Consider the following 15,381-nt stretch of genomic DNA (forward strand, 5'->3'; position numbering starts at 1 on the left):
AGGATTGTTCTTTCGACTACGCCTTCTGGAGTTTGCCCTGGCTGTCTGCAAAGGGTCCTCACTACTAATTCCTAACAACAGGGCCCCATGGGGATGCCTTCTAAACCCCACGAAGACAATACTCATCATCACCATGTGATGATATAACTATAAAGTTGCTGCGTAAGGTGTGGCTATGACCACCAATGTCTCAAACACAACAAAAAACAAAGATGAACATCACTGATGGACTGAGAGACTGCATGTGCGAAAAAAAATTGACAACAAGAGAAGTTTTGTGACAAGCTTACAATTATAATTTCACTCAGTTACTGAAATAATACAATTCAACGCTCCAGAATATCAACAAATATTCACAGTAGCATCTAGAAAATACTGTTGAGCAAAAAGTTTCTCTCCATCTAAGCCTCCTCGCAGGAGGCTTCTCAAGTTCTAATTTACTAAGTAAATTCAAGCCACCACACTGTAGACAACAGTTTCATGTAAGAAGTCAGTTTAAAGGCTTTATAAATACAACTGTGCAACTTGTTTCGATTTTCCTCAACCCTTCATATAAAAATGTCCCTTCTGTTATTTGAGGAGTGTAATATACAATTAGTATTTTATTAAAATACCTCATAATATCAATGATGGACTTTTAAACAGGGATTTATCATTTGTACTGATAACATTAACTCACAGCCAATATTGTATTGTGCATGTGGATGACGGTTTATTGTACTTTTGTGAATAATTCAACTTACATTTGATATTAGGAATATCAAATAAAACAATAGAGGAATAGAAATTAAAACAATAACTTCTACATGATTAATTATCCTATCAAAATACTTAATTATATGTGGGTCTGAGATACCTATATTTAACAAAGAGTTATTAAGTTTTAAGGGACTAAAGACTCAATCAGTATTTTTTGTGCAGATCCTTTAAAAGTGAAATTCAGTGTAAAAAAATCAAACATAGACTATAAACTGCTGTTCAGAACATATTTAGTCATATTGTCTAATAGGTCTGTGTGGAAACACCACTTACAGACTGTAAATAGTACAGGGCAAAAGCAGTCTCAGAAATCACTAGGCAGTAATTAATTGTCTGTAAAGACAGGGTCACTGCTACATATGTGAATGTGACACTCCTGGCATTATCAGCCTAATCGTGTAAAGTGTACAGTGCAAAGTCCACAAGTAGTTCTGTTTTGATACGTATAGATAGCTTCTACATGGTACTGTTATTGAAGCCTACTGCCTTATTTTTGGAGTAACATTTTAAGATAATATTTTCAAAAGTTGGGATATTTTATTTTTCATGGGGTTTATCATTCTCTGCCCACTTAGACTCATTTATTTTTCTAAGTTTAAAAAGAATGTATTTTTTAAGCTTTACTATAGCAATAATTCTTTACTTGAAGCTTGCGGCTCAAATAAGTATGAAGATGTTTCACCTCTTCCCTCCTGATATGAAACCACTAAACAAGCACCCAAGCAGACAATTCAATTTCAGTGTTTTTAAATTAAGTTAGCTAAAGTTCCCTGATCATCCAGAAAATGTATAGGTCTTCTGCAATCATTTCAAATAATTGCTTATAATACACGGGGAATTCTTCTTATAGTTTGAAATTTCATCTTTATAATTATTTTTTAAATTAAAAACTGAGGACACGAGCCACTCCTTTATGTAAAGGATTGTGGAAATATGGAACAAGTTATCCCGTCATATTGTTGAAGCCTGGCTTCTTTCAGGAAATGTCTTACATGGATCAGTTACCAAGATGAAATGCTTCCTCTCATTTGTAATCTTTCTTGTGTTCTTGTGTTCTTTACACAAATAATTATGGGTTTCTGGATCACAGTTCGCAAGCGACTAAGAAAAGAAACCAGAAAACCTTTATGACAGATTTTTGTCAAAAGCCCCTACCACTTTTTCAATTCCTCTTAAAGTCCTCACTGGTGCCTTTTTACTTCACAACCACGAGATATTTGGAAATAGGCTGCAGCTATATTTTATTTAATGTGCATGTGAGTTCTGTGCTGCTTTTATCCATCAGTAACAAGAGGTGCAGCTCTTGTCAGAAAGAGCACATAATTGTTGCTCGCAAATTGAGAGTTTGGCAGTTAATATAATGAGTATTTCAGAAAGGAGTCAGGGAAAGAGCAGGCCCTGGGAGCATTACTGAAGCAGCTGAGACATATTAAAGCTACAAAAAAGGTTCATTTCCAATCACAGGGGGCTCATGCATATGCAGGATTTCATTCCAATCATTCTTTTTAAAGAGTTAAATGGATCTTAATCAGACCCTTTTAATAGTTTCTGAGGTGCTGCATCTTTAAATAGACCTAGAAAATCTGCAGACACACTGTACCTCTAGGACCAGGTACTCTTGTTATAATATACTGTATAGGTTCATAACTCCAAGGTCATTGTGTTGATTTTTGTTTCAGCCAAGCTGGTATCCACTGGAATAGTAATTGCCTTTTATTTATCACCTTGTTTGTTTATACACTTAGTTCTTGACTCCAAAACGTTTGGTCCAATAACTTCAGCATATATATGTTAATCCAAACATTTTCAACATTGTTATTAAGTTTGCTCTTTTATCAAAGGATAAAAAGTAATTAATAAATGACACATTCATATGAACAGATAGAGATGGAAATGACAATGTATCAGGTACTTCCACATTTAATATTTTTAGCCTCTGTTTATGTCCAAAGTGTTATATACTAATAAATCATTTGTTATAGAACTACAAAACTCATTTTCACTGAAGGCAAGTTTAAACATGTGCCTTATAATTTAATATTGAAATCAATTAGACTGTGATTAAGTGTTTGGATGTAACAAAAACAAGAAGACACTGTTGTAAAGGTTAAGCAGTTGATTAAATAATGGCTTAGAAATGAGAACAAGACTAGTGGCCACATTATTGAGATGGATGTAGAACCTGACCTGCTGTGGCCTGAATACTGTAAGTTACATTTCAGGAATACCTGAAGGCAAAGATAACATTATCAGAAATAACTACTGTGCCATGTGTAGAAATATTTTGTGTGCAATGCAATGATCACATTTGAACACCCATTCATGGTATTAAGAGTGTGACTAGACCTTATGAAACTTTCTGAAAAACCATTTAGATTCAGAGCTTTGTACCTTGTGTATATGTCTTCTTTCATGTTCTCCAGAAAATGGCCTTTCTCTTAGCAATTTAAAATTGTCCTGTGCATCCTCTGCATTGTCAATCTTTTAAGCCTTGTGACATAGCCATCAGGCCAGTATTCACAACCCAGAAGAGTGTCAAACCCATTACACCTAAGGACACATTTTAGCAATCTGTAAGATGATACAAACAGGAAGGGAAAAGGTGTGCATATTGCCGTGATGGGTTCTTGATAAAATATATCCCCACCTTAGATTATTACGAGGGCAATGATTGTACACGTGGACCATTCTTCTTCTTACTCAAGCTACAGCTTCTGTTTCTGCTACAGTGAGAGCTGGCCATGTACCAGAATTTGAATCTTAAGATAAGATAAAATCACTCTAGTGGTCATATACAATTTCTTGTATAAGGAATTTGTCTTTTCAAATACCCCAACATACCCCATACCCCATGAGACACACAGACAGGGAGAGAAGCTTGGGGTCAGAGCACAGAGTCAGCCATTTATACAGCACTCCTGGAGCAATTGGAGTTAAGGCCGTTGCTCAGGGGCCCAACAGATTAGGATTCCTCTGCCAGACGCAGGATATAAACCAGTAACCTTCCAGCCACAGGCACCGATCCTTAGCCACAGAGCCACAGAACCGCACTGCGAACGTATTTTGAATGTTTTGAACAGTGCATTGATGTGAATTAGATTGCAGATGATAAGAAGGCTAACTTTTTTCTAGCTGTAATTTTAAAGATACAGACTTCAAAAAGTCTCATTGTGCCATGAGCATTAGTAGATGCAGTTCACACAGAGCTCACTGACATGCTTTCAAGACATTTCAGACCCAAACCAAGTCTTATAGTAGGAAGGTTTAGGATTCATTGTAGACATCAGGAAGGGGGGAAGCCCTGGCAGACCATATCACTGTTCTAAAGAGCTTGGCAAATCCATGTGAGTTTAGCCAGTTCTTGGATGATTCACTGCCTGACCAATTTGACTGCACACTCTTAATAGAAAGTAATCAAAAATGGCTATTGTCAAAGAAAGATTTGACATTTAAATCTGCATGGGATATTATACTTGCATTAGGGCTCATTCAGAAACATGTCTGGGAGGTAGCTGGACATTTTCACCATTCTAAAATGGAGGTACACAGAGTGGCATCCAGCCAGAAAGCAAAACTGATTGGCAGAAACCAGACAGCTCGATCTCACGCTTGTCAACAGCCAGCACACCAGACTCAGAAAGCACAGCAACCCTGCAATCAATTTGAAGCCATCTTGCTATCTGGTGAAGATATCACCAAAAGACATGTAGATTTTGGCATGAAAAATGCTATAACTGTATGACATTTGAAAAGAATGTGCAAAAATGCATTACACAAAGATGAAGTGCAATATCTCATGGATACCACAGAAGAAATTTAGAGGTTTTCTAGGTCTATACAACACAAGGTAGAGGTTTTAGAGAATTAACCTTCAGATATAGCTGGTGGGTAAAACTGTGACCATGCAACTTAATATTAGGGAATCTGTATCATTATTGCCAGAGCACATTTATAAGGAAAATCAGTGTACCCTCTTCAACCAGAAACTCTGGTCCTATGTATGGAACACTGTTCCTGTGACAGGAGAGATTCAGGTGCCTGTACAGTATGAAAGCGCAGAGAGGACCTGCCCCTATGTGGTGCGAGGAGAGAAACCTGCATTACTAGAGAGGAACTGGCTTGATAAGATAGAAATAAACTGGAAAGATATTATACCACAAACTGCACTGCAAGAAATGCTCAACATACTGAGTAGTTAATACCTCAAATATTCAGTAAGCCTCATCCAGTTTCTTATGCCGTGAAGGAAGCTCTGGAAAATAACTTAGACCATCTGGAGAAACACAACATCATCTCACATACAGACAGGAGTGACTGGGAAGCACTTATTGTCATCATTCCAAAACTTAATAACACAGTGAGACTCTGTGATGACTATAAGGTCACAGTGAATCACTGTATAAAACCTGAAACATATTTACTTCTGAGTGCAGGATTTGTTTGCATCGTGTCTTGTAGGAAGTTTTATATCCAATTTGTATTTGTATTCAGCTCAGAAGTCTGACCAAAAAATACACAGAGACGGTTGTAGAGATGCCTTTCCCTACACTATGGCGTTTCTACAGTACCAGCGATTTTTAAGTATGAAATGGATCAGGTTCTACATGGCCTGATCAGGACTCCCCAGTGTCCAAATACCTGTCAGTTCTGGAAGAAGGTTTTAGCCAGACTGGGGAATTATGGGGTTAGAATGAGTTTAGCCAAATGTTTCTTACATTTAGGCTATTACATTGGTGAAAAGGGTTTGCATCTACCAGTACCCACAAATGGGATAGAATTGTGGTAGTCTCTGGGATTTTACTAGAAATACTTTTACCACGCTAGATTATTGTGAATGATTCCTCACAAATCTTTCTACAATGTTACAATCATTGCATAAGCAGACAAGAAAAGGAACTGGTCTACACAATGTAAAGAAGAATTTAAGCAATTCAAGCAATGACTCCAAAATAATAAGTGTCTCACATATTATGACCCAGACAACCCTTTGAAACTTGCATATTATGTATCGCTCTGTGGGGTGGGTGCAGTCATATAACACATTTTACCTTCAGGCGAGAAGCAGCCCATTTCTTTTGCATCCAGAACCTTGACATTCACTGAACGGAATAATGCAGAGATTGAGAAAGAAAGCACTGAGCATCATCTTAAGAGTTAGGAAAATACTTACATGGACATGCAGTATACAGTATATCAAAGTCACCATCCTTAGCTGCTCTAAGAATGCAGTGTTGGGCTTCAATACTGTTAGTGTATGATTATATCATTGGCTTTAGACATTCTAACATGCATAGGAATGCTGATGCACTGTCTCCAATGCCCTGTAAATGTTACACTGAAGCTAAGGATGAGAGAGCAGTCTTCCAACTTTCACACATGGATGAACCCCTTGTTTCTTCTAAAGATATTACTGAAGGAACAAGATAGGATCAGGACAGCTTATTTGACAAGTTTTAAACTTTAAACAGGTGCTGCCTACATACCTGAGAGATCAACTATCTGTTGGTCAGGGCTGTATTCTGTATGGATTGTACACCATTGTACCAACAACATTCTGGAAGCGATTACTTTCTGACCTCCAAAATGTTATCTGGAAATCTCAATTAGCTTGTGGATACCTCTGGTGGCCCAAGTTGTATCAGGAAATTCAGGATCTTGTATGACTCTGTGAAGTTTCACAAAATCAGTTGACTCCAGTGCCCTTACATCTATGCTCTTGGGCATCACCGCCTTGAGAATGAATTCATGTGAATTATGCTGGAAAAGAAACATATCCTTGTTATGGTGGATGCTCTTCTGAAAATGGACCTTTGTCAGTCCTACACTGACAAAAACTGTGCAAAGGTCTTCAATTTCTCTTTGTTTCCTTTGGACTACTAAGAGAACTGGCTTCAGACAAAGGTACTCAGTTTCAATTCCTGAAATGAAATGGAATTCATCCTATCCTTACACCACTTTATCACCCAGACCCAAAGAGAGCAGCAGAGAGGGCAGGAAAAACATTTCAAAAAGCACAGAACACGATTTCTATTCCATTCCCATTTCAGGCTAGGTAAACCAACATTTTTTTCTTGCTTACCAAAAAAGTCTGCAGTGACATATTAAACACCTACTGAATTGTTTCTGAAGCAACAACCTTGAACCAGGATAACACTGCTAAAACCTGATTTATCTGACACCATTGTAAGCACAACAGAAGGCTTGGAATAAGGTGTCTGACCAGACAGTCAGAATGTTTAATCCTGGAGAGACTGTGATGGTTCATTATTTCAGACATCCAAAATGTCTCTGGATGCCAGTAAAAATGGACAGGTGCAGTGGACCTCTATCATTTGATGTAACCCTATCATAAAATGCACATTCATGTTGATCATCTTTTATCTTTACAAGCGCTTGAAGAAAGATATAAGGGTTAAGTGATTTCTTTCTGCACACTTTCTGTGGTACAAGACATTCCATGCTTAAGCATTTTTGAGTTATGGCAGGGATGGGAGTTAACTGATAAGAGATTCCAAGTGCGAGACAATAATAATAACAATAAAATAATTATTTTATGAAGCACCTTTAAAGGTGGCTTCTCAAAGTGCTTAGAGACTTAGAGATAGAGACTCCCTAACTAAGGGAAGATAAGACCAGCCATTCAGTCTTCAAGGTCTTGGGAATGTCCAAACACAGGTGACCTCCCCACATTACCATGGTAACAATTTGCGGCAGAAACGGCTAAAGTTTGTTATCTAAACTGGAGCTTTACAACAATTCTCTGAAGAATTCTGTGATCTTCTTGTTTCTTGCATGCAATAAATTCAGTTGTTCAGCTCATCTCGGGGTCCAGAACTTATTTGTCTGTTACAACAATCTGAACACGGAAGATGGAGCACTCAATGACTTTGTGCCAAATCCTGCAAAACCTAAACTGGGTGATTTTATTCCTGTTGTTCTAGCAGAATCTTCAGGTCAAAGATACCCTATGCATCAGAAGAAGCCTTCTCCGAGACTTGACCTTCACTGTGATTTTTGTACTATTCAAACAAAAACAAAAAAAAGTTATGATTTAGAGGGAAGAATTATCCCCTGACTTCTGAGTTGAAAGGTCTTCTCCAACTCAGTAATTACAGTTAGGTTCATGCTAGTAGTGTAACGGACACGGACTGGAATCTGTCGGATCTTGTAGAAGACCCTATGCGATGCGGTAGGAGCTGGAGAAAACAGGAGGCGTGGTAAAAAGGAACACACAGGGGTTTAATAGTGCACAAAATAATAGTGACAGTCCGTGAGACAGTGTACAGGGAAGACAAAACAGCATCCAAATCCAAACGGGTCCAAGGGCAGGTCAAAGCACGGTCCAAGAGTCCATCAACAAGGAATCCATCCTGGGATGTGACAAAGTTAAAATCCCCGGGAGGGGGGAGCACACGGACAAACAAAACATGGAGGTCCAAGGGTGACAGGGCGAGATCCTCCAGACCCCGGGCTCAGGAAACGGGAGGTGTCTGGGATGAGGCCTATGCCCTCAGGAGACGGACGTAGGGTTTCCTGGTGCTAGGCGGGCCTCGCGACATCTTACCCTAATGATGAGCCCCGAGGACTGGAGGAGCAGGTCTTTAAATAATAACACTAAAAGGGTACACCTGGAGAGCTAAATCACACGAACAATAATGAGAGCAGTGGAGCGCCCTCTAGGGAGGGATGTCGGGCGTGACAAGTAGTTTAAATATTAAGGGGGAGGAGTGTAGTAAGTTGATAAATAAGGCACGTGAGTGAAGAAATGTGTAGATTCCATGTGCGCTGGATAAAACATACATAGCTTAGATTATTGCAATGAGAACATAGGGAAGTGTGGTCACTATAAAAGTCTACTAAAAATCCAGAAATCCTAATCGACTGAGGGTAGTTCTAAAATAGAATCCAAAAGGGGTTTTGAATAATAAAGCTACAATCAGATGAGTAAGTCAAATGTTTATAATTTTTTCATCATCAAATACCGAAGTGCTTTTAGCACTTAATGTTTTACATTAAGTTTATTTTTTTATTTGGTACTGATGTAGTTGTTACAACAATTACACATTTATTGGCATAATAGGAATTGCTCTTATGAAATTCCACAGTTTAACTTTACACTTTCCAAAAATTGAGGAAGACAGATGGTGAATCACACACTCCAATTTTACCCAGCTATCCTATAAATAAAAGGATTAAAAACAGCTACACAGTGTGACTATTTCACATATTTTTCAAATCTGTGCTCGTCTTTCAAATTACAGAGAGAAGGCAGCTGCAGTGATCAGAGGCACCAAACAATCTCCTGTTTCATGCAAGCTTATGGAATCAACAATTAGAAGTAAACTAGAGAAATATCTGTATACCAGCATAATTCTAGGGCACAGACAGACTATTGTAAAGGCAGGTTTTGCTTAATTAACCCGTGAGTCTTACAAGCTGCTGCAACACTGGATACATATTGTATGGAGTATATAATAAGGCATAGATTTTAAGAACATAAAAGTCATAAATGAGATGAGGTCATTGCACTGGACCAGAATTGATATACATATACTTCAAATGGGCCATATATACTACAAATTATAGAAATACTAAGCACAACTAATATGTAGATATATATAACTAATATAGATAATATAACTAACCTTCAGGTGCTCACACCTGAAGAAGGCTCCACGGCCAAAACATTGTGTTTTCTTTTTCTCTTTTCAGCATGGAATAAACCTATTACTTGTTCCTTTACAACTAATATAAAGCTTTTTTATTTGCAGTGTTTTACATTGTTGGTGTTTATTTTACAATGAAATGCCTCCCTTTAAAGTGCAATTTGTAGTCATTGTGCCTTCACACAAAATGTACTAGGTTTTATTTTGTGTATTATTTTTAATGCACCCGACAACATTTGCTGTATCTGAGACATTTCCAGTTTAAGTAATTCCCGTTCAGAGATTACAATCCCAGAACCACTGTATTTTAAACGAATTAGACCCCTAGACTTCCAACAGGTTCTTTGATTAAAAAAATAAACTTTAGTATTAAAAAGCATTTATATTAAATCTGAGACGTCAACCTTAACTTTGACGTCCTGGCCAAAATTTCCCATTGGCCTTTACCAAACACGGCCTCCTAATAATCCCCATCTATGAATTGGCTTTATTACTCTGCTCTTCTCCCCACTGATAGCTGATGTGTGGTGGGTCTTCAGGTGCACTATGGCTGCCGTCGCATTATCCAGGTGGATGCTGCACAGTGGTGGTGGGAGGGGAGTCCCCATTACCTGTAAAGCGCTTTGAGTGCAGTGTCCAGAAAAGCGCTATATAAGTGTAAGCAATTATTGTTATTATTGTTGTTGTTATTATTATTATTAACTGGAGTATTAATTTCAATCTGCTTTGTACAACAGCCGTGAAGGAAAAATTGAGAATCCAAGGGTGATGTCCTAAAGCATTCTACTCATTTCTTGTCCCAAAACAACAGCTTCACAAAAGACACTCCCAAATTCGACCGAAGATCTTACTACAGTGTGCTGTTCTGCTTCAATAGCAAATATATTTCCTAAGTGATTGAAAGAGCTACCATCATAGCATGTTGCTATTTCTGAGAATGCTGCTATTTATGAGAGCCCGTGATTTTGCATTGTTGAATTTGTAGCAGACAAGCAGTATTTTAAGATTGTTTAGCAGGAATCATGCGTGTCCCATCAAGTGATTACTCTGGTATTCTAAATAGCTTATTCATTAGCACAGAGCATAAGCACCACTTCCCCCCAGAGTCCAGTACTCCCACTGCTGGGGTTACCACAATTCAACACACTGTTACCACTCAAGACTCAAGACTCTTCCTGACAAGAATTTCACATTTTTTGCTCTAACTGTGTCTGTGAGTAAGGAGGGACAGGAGAGCAGAACTGCAGGCTCACCACGGTTTATTGTCCTTGAATGGTCAACAGGTGTGTGTCTGGGGATAGAGAGCAAGAGCAGGAGGTAGAGAAATAAAGGAAATTTCCTCCATTTCTCTATTGGGAAAGACATTAATTAACAAATAAAAACATTTTAGAAACCCATAATTAGAATAATTAAGCACCCTAATGTACCATACACTTAAAGTGTACAGAGAAGTAAACTTACAATTACCCTTCAATTATTTTATAAGTACTAAACATTTTATTACCCTACACCATACTGTTATGTAATTACACACAAAATAAAATATAAACCAAATAATAAAATCACTTGTGGTTCAAGTAGGTAGGTGCGTCAGCATGCGTAGGCCGCAAATGTACAAGTAAAGGTTTATTCCATGCTGTACACAACCTTCATTTACTATTTAGAACAATAAAATAAATTAGTTATACAACTAGAAAACATGTATTAACCAGCTTTGAAGAACACATAATAAATAACTTACTAAAATAAAACCTACTATTATGTGATAAACTAAATAGAAAAACAGGATCTCTCCTACTTCAAAACTGCAAATAATAACTTAAAAAGTACTGCACTGAAGCCTTTGTAGAAAGGAATTGCAGAAATAAATGTGAATAAAGTAAAAAATAAAAAAAAACAAGTGCGCTCAATAACAAGGGATCAGTAAGGCAGTAAGGGAAGGTTTATAAAAAAACGTTCTCTAAACCAGTTTACCTAAATTGTCGATCTCGGGTATGTTTTAATCAGCTTGAGCTCTGAAAAGCTCCTCTCTGCTCCTGCTCCCCCGTTACTGGGAGAGACTGCAATCCGAATGGCTATAGGTTGAGTTCTCAATAACCCCATTTAATGAAAGACAGGAAAACAATACTGTAACGCAACGGGGGCTCAGGCGGGCGCCCTTGCCGCATCTGGTCGGCCCCATCCCGACTGGAGGCTCGAACCCGGGACTTCCGCGTCTCTCTGCAGCGACCTAGCCCCGTGAGCTTAAGAGAGATCTCTCCACAGCCCAGTAGCTGTGGTCCTGCTATCACAGGGAAGGGCGGTGACGTCACCCGCTCTGGTACGCCGGCTCTTACACACAGTGCTTGTCGGCCGTAAGCGTTACAATACATTTTAATGTAGGTTATGTATAATCGCTGAACAGTCTTTTGTACTGTACAATCGCTTTAACGCTTTTGATTGACGGAGCTGCGCCGATTTTGTGCCAGGCCACCCACACGGCATGTGTGCAATTGCGGGACACGTGAATCTTTAAACTAATAGTAAAATACCTCAAGCACCTCAACTATCTCAAGTAGTCTACGTGTCTAGCTTGAAAATATGTCATGTCTACTGTTCACTAGTCACTTATATCCGACAGACTCAAAATCGAATGAAATACAAATTACATCATTCGCTATTCTTTTTTGCGCTTTAGAAACATTATGTACTCATTTTGTAGCGGCGAGGCTTAATAATAAGAAAGAATTAAGCGTTCTGAGCCTTCCCAAATGAGGCCCCATTTCTCTGTTCATCTCTGTGGTGCAGCCACAGAGAAACCTTTCATGCAAGATGTTTTCTTTTGATAAGGACAGCTCCCAAAGGGGGATGCACTTAGCTAAGCCTGGCAATCATGATCAATGGTCATCCATTGGCGCCTATCTGTCTAGGGAGTGCCAGTCAGGAGTAAGTGACTCATATCTCACCTTGATCAACCAATCAGGGACTGGTAGGGCCGAGTAACCCACGTGGGACTCTGATGCCCATGGAACTTCCAGCCAATCAATGAGCTGAAGTTCCTCCAGGTAAAAATAGGCAACGCAGAGAGCCTGGGAGATTCAGATTCAGATTGAGATTCAACAAGATTCAGTAAGATTCTGGAGAGGATTCTGTGGACTGTTCTAAAGGGAATTCAAAGGAGAATTCCAGGGCAGGACGGCCCAGGAGCAGAAGGCTCCAAAGGGCAGGACATTCTCGCAGCGCGCCTCCTGACCATCCTGAGACTCAGCCCGGACAACCACGGAACGGCCAGTGTGTCCGAGTGCCAGAACTTTCCTTTGTTCTAAGAGTCTAAAGTGGAGGTTGCCAGAGAGTAACCAGCAGCAGGCCTCGTGAACAGGTCGGAACTGTGGACAGCTGAATTACTATTCAGAACTAGCTCTTCATCAGGAACGAACCGGTCCTCTTCCTGACTTGCTGGGACCCACAGTCATCTTTTCTCCTATGCACAAACTTTGCTAGTTAAAGCCAACAGTGAGCCTCAGCAGCGCACCGTCGCAAGCCGCACAGCACAGCCTGGCACCGAGCCAGAGAGCGCGGATTGGACAGCAACAAGCCTGCAACTGTTTCTTTGTGCCCGCAGGAGATCTGAATCCCCAGAAATTGGATGAGTATTCAACTTCACTGCATTACAGCTCGAGAATTCAATTGTTATCCAAACCAGTTGATATCAATTTAATTCCTAAGAGTTATGTGCTTGTTTGAGTATCTAATGTAGAAGTTGTAACCAAGTTCACTTTACGAAACGGTCTTAATGAATGATATACTGAACGTATGTCCTCTTGATATATGTAACTCTTTGTAACTGACTGAATATATACCTTTTGTATTCTGATAACCCTCTCGATAAGATCTGTTAGGTTTATATGCATATTCTATGTATTAATAAATGTATCCTCGTGTATTAGTACCTGTGTGTGTGCGTTGTTTGAGTTATGTCGCATGGTTGGATTCTAAAGCCATCAAAAGAATCAACTTTGTGATTTACTGCTACAATTAATAATTGTCTCAGTAAATGCCCAAACCCTACAGAACTGGTGCCTTCAGAGAGCCACTATGATTACATATTTGGCGTCCCTGAACCGGTTTTCCCTACAATTTGTAATTGGTCGTTTTTTTCCAATGGGTTCCCATTAGGATAATCCAAAGCAGCAACAGAAAGAGCCACTTTAGGGATTTTTTTCACTCACATTTGAACGTGCCGATTAAAAAGGCGTTGCGTTGCACATTAAGAGGGCTCCTTGGTGGCCTCGGGTTCCTAGGCTGTTGCCTAGATCACCTACATCCGCTGCAGACTCTGAGAGAGTGTACACTATTTCTGTTAACCTAGAGTTGGCAGTACATCATCCAAAAAGATATTATCGTCTTCACTTTCATTTATTCTTGTAATGTACATACCGTTTTATATCATGCAATACTTGTAGAGGAAATTTTGAAAATGCTCACAGAATTTGTGTCAATGACCATAAAGTATAATAAAGGTAAGTTTTATTCCTATGAAAATCTACAAGTAACACTTCTTCAGTTCTGTGGGGACAGGTGTGTGTGTTTTCTATAAAGAATTTCTCCAATCCTGCAGCAATGAAATGTTGATATAATTTTTTTTTGTATTATTTGGTATTATACAGTTGCAAGAAAAAGTTTGTGAACCCTTTGGAATTACCTGGATTTCTGCATTAATTACTCATAAAAATGTGGTCTGATCTTCAACTAAGTCTCATTCATAGACAAACACAATCTGCTTAAACTAATAACACACAATCAGTTGTACTTCTTGACAATTTTGAACGCATCTTTTAAACATTCACAGTCCAGGCTGGAAAAAGTATGTGAACCCTTGTATTTAGTAACTGGTAGAACCTCCTTTAGCAGCAATAACCAAACGTTTCCTGGAGCTGCTTCAGTGTTGTTCTTATAGTGGACACATGAACAGAGACTTTGGCAGGTTCAAGAGATCTCTGCAGGTCCTTTGCTGTTACCCTAGAGTTCTTTTTCACCTCCTTCAGCATTGCACGATGCGCTCTTGACGTGATCTATACAGGATGCTCACTCCTAGGGAGAGTAGCAACAGTACTGAATTTCCTCCATTTGTAGACAATTTGGCTTACTGTGGATTGTTGAACACCCAGGCCTTTAGAAATGCCTTTGTAGCCTTTTCCAGCTTTATACATCTCTACAATTGTTCTTCTTAGGTCCTCTGATGTTTCTTTTGATCGGGGCATGGTTCACATGAACAGCTCTTTCTTGAGAAGAGCAGTCTCTGTCAGTAACCAACCTTTTATAGGGCAGGACACCTTCAATCTCATTTCATTGATTGGAACACCTGACTCCAATTAGCTTTTGGAGAAGTCATTAGCCAAAACATTCACATACTTTTTCCAACCTAGACTGAATGTTTAAACGATGCGTTCAATATTGACAAGAAGTACAATTGTTTGTGTGTTATAAGTTTAAGCAGATTGTGCTTGTCTATTAATGTGACTAAGTTGAAGATCAGACCACATTTTTCTGGGTAATTAATGCAGAAATCCAGGTAATTCCTGGAAAGGGTTCACAAACGTTTTCTTGCAACTGTATATTTTGTTGATTATCATTAATGGTTTAATTGATTTATTATTATTAAATAATTAATTCACATTTAAATAATGTACTTATGTTACTAGATTTTTGCAGTGCTGAGTAAATATGATATTGTGGCACACTATATGATAATTGAAGGAAAAACACACTTTGAAGTGTCATTGTACCTAGATGAAATTCAGACTTTTTTAAGATGCTTTTTAACCCAGAATTTTTTTACTCAGAAATAGAGATTAACAGGATATTACAATAATTGTTCAAAGCATGCAGTGTAAATAAGGGTTTTTAATAGTAGTTTGTGATGATTCATGATATGTAATGACAGTAAACTAGAGACAAAAATTAGATCTAATATGTT

This window comes from Lepisosteus oculatus, chromosome 3 (assembly GCF_040954835.1).
Source record: "Lepisosteus oculatus isolate fLepOcu1 chromosome 3, fLepOcu1.hap2, whole genome shotgun sequence".
Taxonomy (NCBI): domain Eukaryota; kingdom Metazoa; phylum Chordata; class Actinopteri; order Semionotiformes; family Lepisosteidae; genus Lepisosteus; species Lepisosteus oculatus.